This window comes from Macrobrachium rosenbergii, chromosome 11 (assembly GCF_040412425.1).
Source record: "Macrobrachium rosenbergii isolate ZJJX-2024 chromosome 11, ASM4041242v1, whole genome shotgun sequence".
NCBI lineage: Eukaryota > Metazoa > Arthropoda > Malacostraca > Decapoda > Palaemonidae > Macrobrachium > Macrobrachium rosenbergii.
The window spans coordinates 14791052-14803527 of record NC_089751.1 but is presented as its reverse complement, the minus strand read 5'-3'; positions in this window follow the sequence as shown (position 1 = coordinate 14803527).

The window sequence follows — 12476 nt, the reverse complement described above, 5'->3', positions numbered from 1 at the left end:
AAGCAAAACAAAGCATTCGCAGAACACACACAAGTGTTGCTGATATATTACGTTACTATTAAAATGTATTATTAATTCTAAATTATGCTGTTAAGTTATCTAAGTCATTAATTCTTGTGAGATCTGACATTACACTACATACAATATTTCAACAACTATTATCACCACACAGTATACATTACAACTAGAACAGTAAATATATCCAAATCATGGAATGATATACATATTACAAGGCAGTATCATGAAATATATATATATATATATATATATATATATATATATATATATATATATATATATGTATATATATGTATATATATACATATATATGCATATGTATACAGTACATACACACACTCACACACACATATATATATAATATATATATATATATATATATATATATATATATATGTGTGTGTGTGTGTGTGTGTGTGTGTGTGTGTGTGTGTCAATATGTGGCAATAATTTTCGCCATACGCTCTGTGATCTCACATCCTATCTGCTTAGAAGTGACAGACAAACAGCATTACCGAACACGACACCGCATAAATCCTAGCCTTCTCTCTCTCTCTCTCTCTCTCTCTCTCTCTCTCTCTCTCTCTCTCTCTCTCTCTCTCTCTCAGAAGTCGGTGCTACGTATCCGACTACCTACCGTCGGCTTCAAGTTTGCCGTCTTGGAAAGCTCCTCTCTCTCACCAAGAATGAATGACATTGTTATGCAAGATAGAAATGTTGATTAAATTGTCAACCGGTCTGAACAAGTACCCATATACTTAGGAGTTGTAACCACACAATATTAGTGACAAGGGCAAGGCAATAAAGCCTCTTTGTTTCTCTCGCTCGTAAAGTAGTGCCACTTAGCCACTTATTGTAGGTACCTACCCACTATCGACCCCAGGCATATACTCATGGAACGCTCTCATTTATTCCAGCGTAGCTGACATTTTTTTTATTTTAAAGTCACAGTTCAAAAATATAACTGATAATTAAATGCGAAAGTAAGAATCGACTCTCAATCTTATGGCCGCTTACGTTTCTTGAGGAAAGACAGTAAGTTTTGTCTGGGGGTATAGCAGGTAATGCTGTTTCCTTGAAACTCCTCGGGCGGGAGTTGAAGCGTACTTAAGGTTGAAACTTGTTTTTTTTTTTATTTAATTGCCAGATCCATTATCATTCTCATATATCCAGGGAAAGGTGATTTACAAATTTTCAGTATATTGATGTGAATGAGACCTTTCCATGAAATAATGCTGAAAATTGAAAGAAAAATAAGTACATATGTTGCACTAACCTCTAAGGAAATTGCAAATGTTTTTTTTTGTTGAAAGTGTGTTCGGCAGTGTTGTGTGTAGCAACTTCAAAGTTCTTCAAGACTGGTATTTAAGTGCCACTTACTTTAACATTCGTATCTATCAGTGATCTCAGAAAGAGAGCAGTTGGATGCTGTTTCAAACCGCTTCAGGATTGGAACATTTGCCTCTCATTTAATCGACAGTTGCATTGAAATTCTTACAAATCATCTTCTCTATGATAGTATGCTCGAGCAAACGGTGGTAGTGACATTGGCTTATGCCACTGAATTCCAAAAGTTACAATCCATGATCCATGGCCTATCCGGTAGGAGTTTTCAAATATATATATATATATATATATATATATATATATATATATATATATATATATATATATATATATATATATATATATATATATATATATATATATATATATATATATATATATATATATATATACGATCATGAAGCTACAAATATCGCTTAATATCAAATCCACGCTACCTCGGGAATATCCCCGATGGGGAATTATCAGTGGTTAGCGTCGACTGGATTCGCTGGATGCGCGTCTGTGTCGTGGGATCGAGACTCGGCAGTGCCCGTCCATTTATCACTTATAAATTCCCCTTCGGTGATAATTCCCCATCGGGGATATTCCCGAGGTAGCGTGGATTTGATATTAAGCGATATTTGTAGCTTCATGATCGTATATAAATCACGGTGTGATAAAAATGTGATATAAAATGTATATATATATATATATATATATATATATATATATATATATGTGTGTGTGTGTGTGTGTGTGTGTGTGTGTGTGTGTGTGTGTGTGTGTGTGTACATGTATATATATATATATATATGTGTACATATATATATATATATATATATATATATATATATATATATATATATATATATATATATATATATATATATATATATATATATAAATAATGCCTTTTTATTTAGAGGATATGTTTGCAGAAAGTGTTACTCTTCCCGTTTTCAATAATATTTGTCTGTCAAACTTCCTGGCAATTTGCACTTTGCCTTACTTCATCATTGGGAGCGACCTACTTCAATCAGTTTTCTGTTGAGTTCCTAACTCACAGGATATGCCAACTAAAGTGCGCTAAGATTTAGTAAGACCATAATGTTGTCCCCTACACCAAGATTTCACAGCAAACCTTCTGCTGTTGAATGTTATTGACCACATGAAAAGACCTTCATATACATAATTTATATACATATATATATACATATATAAATATATACATATATATGTATATACTTAACTTTACATAAATAAACACCAAGAAAAAACGACGGATTTCCCTTACACGAAAGAAGTCTCATTCCGCCAATTACTCCGAAGAGTCATTCCAGAATAAATTCAATTTCACAAGCGAGGAAAACATCAGAGACACGAAGACTCAAAAATTGGGAAGAAACTCGAGACGAGGAAAAGGCGACATCTGGAGGATACCCGTCATGCAAATTGCCCTCGTGGAAAAGATTGAAAGATACCCCCGCCCTCAGGAACTGGGTCGTCTGTCTCAAACACAACGCGACTGAGGGTAAATGAGTCATGCGTCGGCGAACAAGGTCACGGCTGTGCAGTAGGACACGCGGGATGGGATCTTTTATGACAGAGAGAGAATTATCTTCTAAAGTAATAAAATAACGGAGCAAGAGGGGGAATTTATTACTCAAATAAAAATACAGACTTATTCTCACTCGTATAATATACACCATAAGCATAAACTACGTGCACAGGTTAGGTATGCTGTGGAAAATTTTTTTGCTCAGTAACCATATGTTACATATATAAGTAATTATTTCAAGTTTTTTCCGACACACGTTCAAATCTGGAAACACTGAAACTACAAAGGATTTATAAATGATGAATATTTTTGGTTTTGGCCTTATGACTGAAACCAAGTTCTGAGTAAAGACAATTGACACATATGAACTGACACAGACACACGAACACACGCACACATTATATATATACTGTGTATATATATATATATATATATATATATATATATATATATATATATATATATATATATATATATATATATATATATATATATATATATATATATATATATAAATGTATAAATATACATATATTTATATATATACATATATATAAATATATGTATATATATGTGTGCGTGTGTGTGAGTATTTGTGTGTGTATATATATTTGAATAAAGTTATAATTATACGAGGTAACCACAGTCCTGTCATGCAACTCTGGAAGCAGCATATCATTTTAAGCTAAAAGAATTTCTCTCTTGTTTTTTGTAAAGACCTTCAAAATAGACAGCATTGGCAAATGGACCCGGAATTCGCCAGAGATACGAAGAAGGGTCATACAAAGTTCCCAAATGAGATGGATTTTTCTCCCGTCCATTTTGATTAGCTCCGTCACAACGAACCTCCCGAAACATTTGCTCTCTTCGCTCTCGTCTCGCTTTCCCCTTTTCGTTATCACCATTCTGCATCACGGCGTCTTTTGCAATAAGTTTTCCTTATTATACCTTGGACTCTCATCTCTCCGTATCCGGTTCATTCAGTGTTCCCACACATCTGCTTTCTCTCGGTCAGTCAACATTGTAAGGACATTTTCGCGTAATTAGCTCTCTCTCTCTCTCTCTCTCTCTCTCTCTCTCTCTCTCTCTCTCTCTCTCTCTCTCTCTGTCTCGCTAATTATTTGCTGACGTGTGTGACTGGGACATGGAAGGGTTCGCGAGATGCATTGTGCATCGGATTGCCACAGGTATTCTTCATTAAGATCAATTTTCTTCTTTTTTCTTTTCTCTTGAGATCCTTGACCGTGTCTGCAGGTACTCTCGGGTAATAATGTTTCCATCTGTATCTCTCGGTCAGTAACTGGAATACTTCATGTTCTTTTCGATGGAATTCCGAAAAACTGAGGTGTTATGTTGTCAAGCTTCCATGAAGAAATTGTCGAATTTCGGAAATTAACCTGTGAAGCAGGACATCTAGGTTAATTGCAGTTACAGCACAGGCTTCATTTTCCTGAGATTACATTTCTTTCCAATTTAGCTTTGAACCATTTGACCATAAGGTTCATCCAAAATTCTCTTGATTAACTGCAACTGACTTACCTGTCTCAGACCAATGCTAGTAATAACCCTTTTGTAATTTAATGCTGAATTTCTTGTAAAATAGATTTACATTTGAGTTCCTCTCTTTTACACTCGAGTAAAGTTATATAATGTGCCCTGCACCTGTGGATTATTGAGTGCAACAAAAATTTTGAGACCTACATCCAGTGGGTCGACATCTTATCACAATCCCTGTAGCAGTGTAATACAGTCAGTGCAGCTGACACGGGGGAACTGTAGGCAATATTAAAGGTTGTTTGCAGCGTCCCTTCGATCCCTGACTGCACCCATTTTGTAGCCTTTTTACTTTACCTCCGGTCTGCTTCTTTTCTTCAATATTGCTGTTCAACCTCCCTGACTCCCTCTTTTTACTGTTTAAAGCACTGAATAGCTAAAAGTACCCAAATGCTTGGCTTTGTAGCTGAATTTTCTTAAATCAGTCAGTTCATAACCTTAGCGGAGACACGTATTCTGACACGACTTGAGGAATCTTTTTTTTTTTTTTTTGCGGAAAGAGAAAGACAGGGAGATAGAGAGAGACTTATCTTTTAGGAAAACATTGTATTGTAACGTATTCATAACCAGGTCACATCGTTTCTAACTTCCCTGATCATACAAACAAGTAAATGGTAAATAATATATAAGAGCATTATGTGATTTTGATATTGTTTTCCCTATTTTTGTTTTCGTACGTCTTATTATGCATATGTTAGTCTTCTTTTGTAAACTTGTATTTTGTGAATTGTTTTTTCATAGAATTTTCTTTAAAGTTTACATAAGAGAAAATAAGAATTGGTACTTTCGGTTAATGTCAGATCTAATTTTTCATTAAATTAAAGTCGTTGGGTGTGGATACACTGCCTGAATTCGAATCCTCTTAGGGATAGATTTATACAGTATATCTTATACAATTCCTCTTGCGTGCAAGTTGTTCCCACGGTAAAGTGATCTCGATATTATTGTGTTATTTGTGGCTTTATGTCTGAATGTATAGAATAGCCACGCGTAAATCTGACAATTTTTTTTTTTTACATACATAAGCATGTGTTACAAACTTAGCACTTATTTACCTTGGCGAGGAATGGTTAATTTCGATTATGTGTACAGAACCTGAATTCGACAGGAATATGAACAAGAGAGTCGAAATCAATTCATATCTGTCTCTTGATGGCTAAATGGAGAATACCACTGTCGCCTATGAATCGAGCCCCCTAGGAGTATAGGTTCGAATCCCCGCAAGGCAGATATATCTATCACATATGCTTCCCTTTGGAATAGGTTAATCCCGAAGATAATTAGTTTGCGGCGAAGAGATTTATTTTCGCCTAATTATTTTTTTGTGGGATTTTAAATAAATATTACTAATTAGACTGCTTTACAGTAGGTAAGTTACCCAGATCACCACTGGTTGCTCGTCTCCTCAAAAAGACTTTGGAAGTCCCTGTTTCTTGCTTAAACATTAAGCCACAAACATCGTTTGGGATAAACTGACGCCCATGGGAAATAATAACAGATAAGTCCATCTGACTCAGCCGACACTCGAATCTGTGCCTAATGGTTTACAGAAGGAGATAGGCAATTCACTTACTCGTTCGTCCGTTGTCTTTCGATTTAGAGACAGTGATAGACAGTCAACTTATCCTTTCGGATCTCTCTCTCTCTCTCTCTCTCTCTCTCTCTCTCTCTCTCTCTCTCTCTCTCTCTCTCTCTCTCTCTCTCTCTGAATATTCGACTCTTCCCAGAAACGAGGTCACAGTTTTCTTAGGGTAAACAAGCCATTGAGCCGTAATAATTCGGGTTAAACAGCCTCATCTGTTCGGGAAAATGTTGCTCTTAATATTCTTATATTTGCCTCTTTTGGACTTGTTTTACATGAATGTAATTGTGCCAGAATTCAGAACGCCATAAATGTGAGTACCAAATATCCCTTCCTGGTGTATTCAAGTCGAATAATGCCTCCAAGAATTATGCAAGCACTGTGAGACTTGAAATTTACACAGGCACAGAAGTGAAATGGCATATTTTTACCAGCAATAACTTTCGCTCGAGAGAAAATATCAGCAGACGAAGAAAGAAATCGCGTTAGAAAATCTCCGGTAATTAGAAGTGAGGAAAGACCTCTGGCAAAGATCTTCGCCTGCATCGCGAGTCTTCGCCCCAAATTTCATTTCCTTCGTATCCTATGAGTTAATTAGTCCCGGGGTCGCCGTCTCTCTTGACAACTCGAGTGATGTTATCGCGAGTTTCGAGATGCTAAGAAAAGTATTTTATTTTTTTTTTTATTTTTAGTCTTCTTTGTTTTTATTTCACATGCGACAGTGAAACTCATGGAACAATGATCCTCGGTCCTGGGGAAAGTTCGCAAAAAAATATACACTTCCAGAATGAGAAATGGTGTCACTCGGCGCAGTATCATATTATCATTTTGTCTTAAATAAAACTTATGAAATACAGTTTGTATACCATCAGACAAGCCATTCAGTTTCAAATCGTAAGAAATATCTCAAGGCGCTTGGTGGACATGGAGTACCTCATGCATTAGAAAATAGAGGCAAACACGCACACTTACACTCAGCTACACACAAACGCATTATATATATATATATATATATATATATATATATATATATATATATATATATATATATATATATATATATATATATATGTGTGTGTGTGTGTGTGTGTGTGTGTGTATGCATGTATGTATGTGTGTGTCTGTTCAGAATTAAGCCGTACCCCTAATACAGTGTAGTTCCAGTGAAGAAAAAACAATACAGTTGACACGGCCACATTCATAATTTAACTGTCTACCCTATGCAGGAAACTTCCGCAGCGTCAACTGCCTCCTGTGTTACACACAGGAAGATCGTCATAATTCTCCATTCACCCTAATGGTTGCTGGATATTAAGGCACTTCCTTTCCAAAACCCTGGATATTTTTAAACCATTTTCTCCTGATATATCCTTCTTACTTTCTTTTTGCCAGAGTTCCTTAAACATTTGCGGCCTCATTTTCTTTCTTTCTCTCTAACTTGTACTTCTATCTATCATGTCCTTTGCTTGAATCAAATAATAAAATCACATACCTCAAGCCTTTTTATCCATCAGTTTGTTCATACACTGTACTCTGTAATATAATAAAAAAAAAACATTGTAAGGGGATTATAGTCCTAACAATCAGGTCCTTTCACAAAACCACTTCCAGAAGAATATCTTCAAAAATGAGCACTAACCACTCCATCGCCTTCTACTTTATCAATCTTTGCTTTGAAATCACATAGCACAAGCACCCTTTCATATTCCCCAAGGTACAGATTCAAACTCTCCTAAAAAGAGCAGCTTTCACACTTTATCATTCCTATTCCTGAACTTACCACGCTCGCTGTCACAAGTTTGTCTAGGGCCGCGCTGTTCCAAGAGTCATCCTGACAATTCTCTAGCTTTACACCTTTCACCTACCCTACACACAACCACTCGTTGCAGTTCCTATTCCTACACACTTCCTTCCCATCTCTGTCAAACGTATTTCCAACACATCCACCTTTCTCTCCTTAAACAGATATCTTCACTTCTCTGCCATTTTTATCATTCAGTACCCCAATGTCTTTTGTATTTTTGCCAAATTTTACACTATCATATATATACATACATATATATATATATATATATATATATATATATATATATATATATATATATATATATATATATACACACACACACACACACACACACACACACACACTAGAGGATCCAAGGGGCGGGCGACCTGGGCACGTTTACTCCCCATGAAAAATAATGACAGAATAATAATATTGAGGATTTAGATAATAATAACAACCAATTTACTAATGTGTCAAGGATTAACAGCAGAATCATGTCTACAAAAATACAGTTTATTCAAGAGTCTAACATAGTAAATGTTTTAGAATGGAATAAAAAAAAGTAGCGGGAAAAAGACAAGCCTATATCTCAGAAATGGCAACCCAAAAATAGGTCCAACTAATATACAACGTAGTGCTGTCAACTTTAACTAATGAAGTCTCTACATCGTAAGAGTCAAAAATGCTTAACATGACCGAAGGCACGGTATGTCAAGTTCCCTTCCATTTATTTGACCTCTAATCAACGCATCTGAGGAAATAAAGGGAAAAACAGAACTTTAAAAAAAAAAAGGCATAGAGAAAAATAAACGTAGGATCTCCCCAACGCTACTGACCCAGAACCAAGTATAAAACAAATGGCTAAAAAAATTCAAGATATGCAATAAAGTTACAAGTGGCATAGAAATAAAAAATGGGGATTAAAAATCAAAAGATATTCAAAGCATGGTTATATATTATGAAAAGAACAGTACAGGTTAAACATAAAAATGATAAAACCCATTCGGGCTTTGTAAATCAAAGTCTCAGCGTACATCACTAGCAGTTTGCAAGCACTTCCACCGGAGTGGGTCTTTTCTTAAAAAATCACCAGACCCGAATGTCTAACCTGTACTCAAAATGGGAAATTTACACTTCCTGTGACCCGCACATCAGAGCGAACTCACGAACGAACCCCCAACCGGAGCTCGACGACTTCCGGTCGTCGGAACATTCCGACATAGCTAGGGCATCATCCAAGGAGCTATGCACTTTTGCCTCCATGGGAAGCGATGCTGACCACGGGCTATTTCAATACTGACTCGCGAACACGTAGGTACTGATTCGAGTTTTCCCCTGCCCAAAATATCTCCGGCTAACCAGAAATGCTGAACTAACCAAAAAAAAAAAACATCAAATATATATATATATCATTATTCCTAATGCTTTTCATATATGTGCGTGTGTGTGTGGGCGATATGAAACTTCGCTAGTGTTGGGGATTTGGTGTTTCTACTCTCTTTTATACGATTCATATTTTTCGAGGCACGGTCACATTAATTTCGCCACAAAAATGTCTTAAATATTTAATTAACTTCAGTAGAACTATTTCTGTATAAAAACGTTCCCGTTAATAAATTCTTTCCGCCGCTCGACTCCACTGCGGGTAAAAAAGGCCAGACTCAAACCAAACTTAATCTTTATTGTTAACGTTTAAAAATGCTGAAAAAGAGATCTGCAGAAAAGCAATATCGTATTCAGTCCATATTAAAAAAAAAAAAAAAAAAAAAAACGTAAAAACAGGATTTTGTCTAATTAACGTTTATTATACCATTCCACCCTGGAAATGATAACCTGTCAAACATAACGTCGAACTAAGACTTATTGAAATCAAAATAAAAATGTTCACTAAGAAATTCAAGACGTCAGTTCCGGCAATCCATATAACGACAGGAGCAGAAGGTGAACGGGAAGCATTTTCCCGAGACATAACCGAGTACCGAAACCTTTCCTTGAATATCTTAAAAATTAACCATAGAATTTTCTTGAAAATAATCTCATCATGTTTCTCACACCCAAAGCACTTTTCAGTTACGAATTTAACCTCACCTAACATAATCTAACCCAGGGGCGTGGCAAAAAAAAAAAAAAAAAAAAACTGGGGCTGGTGCAGTAATAGCATACATCTCAAGAATTTGCGAACGGGAAAATATAATTACCAACATATTTCCATGTCGCCTTATCCTATTTTGGATGTATACACGACTCTTACGATGTTACATCATAAAGAGACATATTTCTCTATTATCTTAGTTTTTATCTTGATAACAAAATAAGACAACTTTATTCCCCCAGTTAACCGATTTTCAAAGTTTGTAAAGGTTTGTATTCCTGACTGCAAGGACTACTGAGTGTAAGCACTGGGATTCTTTTAAGTTTTCTTATGTTTAAACAATTGCAGAGAACAAACTCTGTATGCATGTCTTCAGTCCCTTTTGATAGCGCGTTTAATTAAAGGACAGACTTTCATACATAAGCATATTTCAGCGTTGGTGATAGTGCTCAGGACATACAAATATTTACAAAGGTAAAAACCTAAAAGAATGGTAGACAACTGGTAACGAGACGCTAGAGCAAATGTTCTCATAACCTTCCTAAAGGAAATAAAGATCAACTTTCTTACAAAACAACATTGCAATTAGAGTATAGTCTTATGTCATTGTCTTATGGAATGGGAGAATAATAAATATATGAGGTAGTAAATAAAATGACGCGCAGTGCGGCGAAGTAGGGGGCAGAACGACCAATGACCACTTTACATAAAGATTTATGTTTTACAGAAAAACTGGATATCACTTACTTGCGTGAATTTTATATACGCGAATAATATTGCATTTTGATAAAAAAAAACTTTGTTGCTATTTTACGTTATAATATCACCTCTGAGAGTTTAAAGTTTGTAAATCTGACTGCCAGTGACCCTACGCCACCCCCAGCTAAAAATTAAACTCCTTTATGCTATTTAATTTCTTTTAATTGGAGTTAACTCAATCAAAATTAGTAACACAAATAATTTTACTGAATCTATCGTCATGTGAAGCTAATTTTTTCTTAACGGTATCTACAAATCGGAGTTGAATTTAAAAAAAAATTGCAGTAGTTACACTCGATGGTCGTTGAAAAGCCAGGAAAACCAATATGCCGCATAATGTGCAGTTTACCGAACCGCAAATTCTACTGAAATAATATATAATTGTTACTCTTTGATTCGTTGTAAGAATATTTTATTATTATTCTGATATGACATGCTACAGCTTCTATTTATATTGCCAATCCTGTACCCTTCACGGACAAGAAACGATTCGGGGGATAATTCCAAAATGCTGTACGGAACTGAAGTTACTGAACTGACTATTGAACTCATCTCGGTTGGTCAGACCTAATCCAGGGGTTCATGCTAAGTTTCCTAATCATTTTAACACCTCATCGCCCTTACGACATTGTTAAAGGGTCGTGGTGAGTTGGAAGTCACTGTAAACAGTATTTCGAGTGTTCCAAGTGACAGTGACTCGGGAAAATTTTCCCTCATTCATAAAAATGATTGATTCCCTCTCCCGCTACTACCAAGCTTCGGAGTTTTATACTTACTTCTGCGTCTCATGACTATTATAGCAGCCTTCCTGTGCCCTTTCTGTGTTAGTAGTTATAGTTTCAATATCCAAAAAAATTGCTGCAATATAACTCGAATGATAGGGAAATTTGGTACAGTATATTCATTGTGCGAGTCTACTTGCTCTCAGTAACTTGCGATATGACCATAGGGTATTAAACAACAAATGGTAAGCATTGGGTTGTGCACCTTACATGCACTGGTCGCTTTTGAGTTTAAAAGATACCGTGGTCAGTACAGATTCGCCAGTGTTCCTAAAGCTGAAGACTCTTTCCATCTATTAGTTATATGATTTCCATCGAAAGTACAACTTCTGAAATCAATGAAGTTCTTAGCCTATGGTTTATTCACAGTTTGTCCCCTTTTTTGTAAGTAATGATCACCTTTCAGATGGAGACTTAATTTCTATATTTGAGTTGGAAGCACTGTTGAAAGCATCGCATTTTTAAAAACAGAGTATGATAATAAATATGCATTCATAAGTTTAAAAACTTGAAGAAATAACCTATATTGAAAACATTGTGCGCAATGTGAATTTTTATTGGACGGGAGAGAATATTAGATTGGTATCCAGTAAAACTGTTTTCTTTCTTACAAATTAACGATGAGTTTTCTTTCACTATGGCAGCACGAACTAATGTAAAGGTGACGTGACGCTCGTTTTGTTGGATGTTCTGAAATCCACGAAGATTTTTAAACCTCCTTATTTTTCAATTGAAAACCTTAAATTTACATAGTTTCATTATTATTATACTTTTCAGAAACTACTTTTCAGATATCATAGACTTGAGTTCGATTGCGTCAAATTTATACTTGCCTAATGAGGGGAAATGCAAATGAAAATATCTGACTAATGCAATATGGGTCATTACTAAAGTATAATATGTGTGAAAGTTCTATAAAGTTTTGTCATGAAGCTGCATTCACGAAGTTATATAGGATGACTGAAAATCTTCGGGTTATAAAGTCAATGTGTGTGGGCGGGGGGGGGCGTGTT